The sequence below is a fragment of the Piliocolobus tephrosceles genome, chromosome 5 (genome assembly GCF_002776525.5).
Source record: "Piliocolobus tephrosceles isolate RC106 chromosome 5, ASM277652v3, whole genome shotgun sequence".
In the NCBI taxonomy this organism is placed as follows: Eukaryota; Metazoa; Chordata; class Mammalia; order Primates; family Cercopithecidae; genus Piliocolobus; species Piliocolobus tephrosceles.
The window spans coordinates 36,299,608-36,304,657 of NC_045438.1; positions in this window are offsets into that span (position 1 = coordinate 36,299,608).

Here is a 5,050-nt window from a genome sequence, read left to right on the forward strand (position 1 = left end):
TCCTTCCTTCCTTCCTTCCTTCTTTCTTTCTTTCTCTCTCTCTCTCTCTCTCTCTCCCTCCTCTCCTCTCCTCTTCTCTTTCTCTCAACAGAGCTTCATGCTCTCTCTCAGGCTGGAGTGCAGTCACATAATCTCAGGTCACTGCAACCTCTGCCTCCCAGGTTTAACCCACTTTCCCAAGTAGCTGAGACTACGGGCATGTGTGCACCACCATGTCCAGTTAATTTTTGTATTTTTTGTAGAGACAGGGTTTCGCCACGTTGGCCAGGCTGGACTTAAGTGATTCACCCACCTTGGTCTCCGTTATAGGTGTGAGCCACTCACTGTGCCTTGCCCTGGAATTATTTTCAAGTATGGCAATACTAAGATATCATTGTTATGTCAGAAAGCAGTTTTTATTTACAGTATTTAATATGTTAGAAATCCACCATTAATCTTGAAAATGAAACATTCTGAAGTCAGGAAGTTTCCAAGTAACGTTTTAGAAGAAAACTAATTTACCTATACAAATATTTCAATGAATGCTAATATAACTTGCAAGTAAGTATAATTATAAGTAGCTCACCGATGTCATACTTTCATTTGAAAGCTATTAGTAACATAAAAGGCATCTTTTTTCTAGATTTTTTAGGGGGAGGGTGTCATACAATTTATATAGATTTCATACACCACATTGAGGCAACAATTTCCCCCTCTCAAGAAAACCAGAGCATTTCATGACATGCAGAATAAGAGGATGTGTGTGATGTGTGTGTGTTTTGCAGATAGACATTTTCTTCTGTTTTGTAGATAGTGACATAACCTAGTCATACCAACTCTTGCTAAATTTAGATATTAGATGAAAAATGAATCAGTCAAGCATTTTTGTTGTTGGTTTATTGATAATGCTTTATATGTTTACACTCTCACATTTTCCCTTTTATGAGATAACATGCTTTCTTTAAAAAAATTTTTTACAAGTGTTCTTCCTTAAAAGAGGCTATAGAAACAGATTTTAGTAGTACTACGTACTAAATAATTTTATAAAACTCAAAATAGATGTACATTATCCTAAAGATACAACCTTGTTGACTTGACACTACAAAGGAAACAAAAAACAAAAACACAAAGAAAACTCAGCAAACAGAAGCAGAGAAAGGGTTTGGTTTCTCCGGTTGCCCAGGAATTAAGTTCCATAAGTTATAGAATCATACAACTCATTTTTTAAAATTTTAATTTGAAAAGAAAATGTATTAAAGTGAAAAGTTTGGTTCCACATTAGTCCATGGCACATGCGCTTTTTAGTATCCTCATTTCTAAAGTGAGTATTGACACTTTCTGGCCACTGTAGCAGTGTACCTTAAGGTACTTTATTTCCATCTTTTAGAAAATTATTGTGATATGTATTTTGTTATAAAAAACACTTTAGTGCTATTTGATAGAAAAATATAATAATAAATATATAAATGAGTATGTCTATAATGCAATCAGGGTCCTCTTTAATGTGTTGCTCTGTGCAGTGTACAACCTGAACAACTGTACCAAGACAGTTCTATTCCTTGTTTGTTGTCTTAGGGCAAAAATCTTGGAGTCATCCATGACATTTTTCATTCTTTCAGGTCCTAAATGGGACCTATTGTTACATCCTGTTTGTTGTTATTTCAAAAATACCCAGGATCCAACTACATCTTAACACCTGTGTAGCTACCATTCTGTTCTAATCCCCGATCATTTGGATTGGGAGCCTGCAAACTATAGCCAGGGCCATAGGAGAGACAAGTCTGGTGACACCCATTTGCTTACTTATTGTCTGTGGCTGCTTTCATGCTACCATGGAAGAGTTGAGTATTTGCCACAGGAACCACATGGTTTGCAAAGCCAAAAATATTTACTAGTTGGCTCTTTAAAGAAAAGGTTTGCTGACCTCTGACCTAGACTATTGCAGTGGCTTCAGAAATTTGTCTTCTTGCTTCCACTCCTGCTCCTTTAATAGAGCAGCTGGAATCAGGTCATGATATTCCTCTGTGCAACCCTCAGTGGCTTCTCAGAGTAAAAGGCAAGGTCTTTAACTAGCATCCCTCCCATCACTAGTAGAGCTGATTGCCTGATACGTCCCAGCTCATTCTCTCCCGCTCTCCTCTTGCTAACTCTGCTCCCCATGGCAGTTCTTGGAAACATGTCTAGCATGTTCCCTCTTCACCTGCTGTTTCCTCCACCAGAAGTGCTCTTCCTCCCAGGTGGCTGCATGGCCCAGTCTCTTCCAAAGTCACCTTGCAGAGAGGCCTTCTCTGAAAACTCTTCACAAAGCAGCACTGTCCTCCATCTTCTCTATCCATCTGCTCTGCTTCACTTTTTTTTTTTCAATTAAATTTAATTTTATTTTAAGTTCCGGGTACATGTGCAGGACATGTAGGTTTGTTTCATAGGTAAACCTGCGCCATGGTGGTTTGCTATCAATCCATTACCTAGATATTAAGACCAGCATGCATTAGCAATTTATTCTGATGCTCTCCCACCCCCAGTCCCCTGACAGGGTCCAGTGTGTATTCTCCCCTTCTCTGTGTCCATGCGTTCTCATCATTCAGCTGCCACTTATAAATGAGAACATGTGGTGTTTCGTTTTCTGTTCCTGTGTTAGTTTTCCGAGGATAATGGCTTCTAGCTCTGTCCATGCCCCTGCAAAGGACATGGTCTCATTCCTTTTTATGGCTGCATGGTATTCCATAATGTATATGTACCACATTTTGTTTATCCAGTCTATCATTGATGGGCATGTGAGTTGATTCCATGTCTTTACTATTGTGAATAGTGCTGCAATGAACATATGTGTGCATGTATCTTTATAATGGAATGATTTATATTCCTTGGGGTCTGCTTTACTTTTCTCCATCTCACTTATTCCCGGTTGACTTGAATTATATTTATCTGTCAGTGTATTCTCTGTCTCCTGCTACTAGAAGCAAAAAGTGAATACGTGGATACAAGGATGCCACGTCTGTCTTTTGTCTTTACTTGCCAGTTCTTTTTTTTTTTTTTTTTTTTTTTGAGACGGAGTCTTGCTGTGTCTCCTGGGCTGGAGTGCAGTGGCCGGATCTCAGCTCACTGCAAGCTCCGCCTCCCGGGTTTTACGCCATTCTCCTGCCTCAGCCTCCGGAGTAGCTGGGACTACAGGCGCCCGCCACCTCGCCCGGCTAGTTTTTTGTATTTTTAGTAGAGACGGGGTTTCACTGTGTTAGCCAGGATGGTCTCGATCTCCTGACCTCATGATCCGCCCGTCTCGGCCTCCCAAAGTGCTGGGATTACAGGCTTGAGCCACCGCGCCCGACCTACTTGCCAGTTCTTAATATTGACAGCACGGTTCTGAACTTCTGCTTGAATTTCTTTTCACCTTATCCGGTTGGTAGGCCTGGGTTTTCTTTGATCACCAGACAGGTTCTTCCCGCTTGCTGCAGAGGCAAAATCAATTCACTGAGAAAGTGGTATTTCAGTAAAGAAAAAGGCTGGCCCCGTGGGAGAACTGAAGTTGTCACTGAAACCAATCTCCCTGAAGGTTCAGAGGTTAAGAGTTTTTCAAGGATAGTTTGGTAGACAGGGGACTAGGGAGTGGGGAATGAGGATTGATTCTGTCTAGGATGAAATCACAGGGGGTGAAAGTGAGTTCTTGCTGTCTTCGGTTCCTGAGTGGGATCACAGAACTAGCTGAGCTCATCTACTGGTCTGGGTGGCACCAGCTGGTCTATCAGAAAGCAGAGTCTGAAAAATACCTCGAACACCAACCTTAGGTTTTATAATGGTGATGTTATCCATTTGCGCAATTGGGGAGCAATCCTATGGATGTTATCCTATAAATAGGAACTTGATAGGATAGGGACAGTTTTCCTAACATCTGTTCCCTCAAATTTTGTTTTTTTTAAACTAAATTGCTACTCATTGCCCCAAACAGTGAATAATATTAACCCTTTGCCTTCCCTCCATAAAAGTAACAAAATGTTAAGCTGCAGTGTTGTTTGTTTGTTTTTCCTTTTCTTTTCTCTCTCTGAGCAAATATAAAGGTGGCTGGGTAGAGGGTCCTATACATCTACTAGCAGTTTCTGAACCTTCTTCTTTGGTGGCCTACTTCCTCTTTCCTAGCTTTCTCTAAGTTGTACATTGTTAGTAAGATTTTTCTAGATTTCAACAAATCAGAGCTTGTAATCCCAATCCTGTGATTGATGAAGTTTGTTGCTAATGAGACAGTAACAAGCCTAGCAGGGTGCATTTCTGGAAACTTCTATCTCACAATTTTGCTGGTTACCAGGGCCTTCTCCGAGGGTTTGATCTCTGATGGTCTACTTTTCTATGGACTTTACCTATTTTTTGTTGTTATGGTGGTTGTTCATATCATTACATTGTGTGTGTGAGAGAGATATCTGAGATATCTCTCTGACTTCCTAAACCCAAGTTAGGGCATTTTCTTGAATTGAGTATTTACAATGTGTCTATTTTATTTTTACTTTTGCATGTTATTTGTGTTTGTACATGAATCTACTGTATTATAAGCTCCTGAGGGAAAAATCTTATATCTTATCTATCTTTATGTCCCTTGTGATATCCAAGACATTGCTTTAGACATGTTGCTACTTTGAAAATGTTTATTGAGGCCAGGTGTGGTGGCTCACGCTTGTAATCCCAGCACTTTGGGAGGCCGAGACGGGCTGATCACGAGGTCAGGAGTTCGAGAGCAGCCTGGCCAACATGGTGAAACCCCGTCTCTACTAAAAGTACAAAAAATTAGCCGAGTGTGATGGCAGGTGCCTGTAATCCCAGCTACTCAGGAAGCTGAGGCAGGATAATCGTTTGAACCCGGGAGGCAGAGGTTGCAGTGAGCCAAGACCACACCACTGCACTCCAGCCTGGGCGACAGAGCCAGACTCTGTCTCAAAAAAAAAAAAAAAAAAAATTTACTGAATAAATCAATAGTTCAAATATTTGTGTCTTCAATTTATGTAAAAACAGATATACCTATAGTGGGGTCCCAATATTTTATAGTTGAAAGATGCTATAACTTATCATGTGTTTTGCTTTAAAGAGA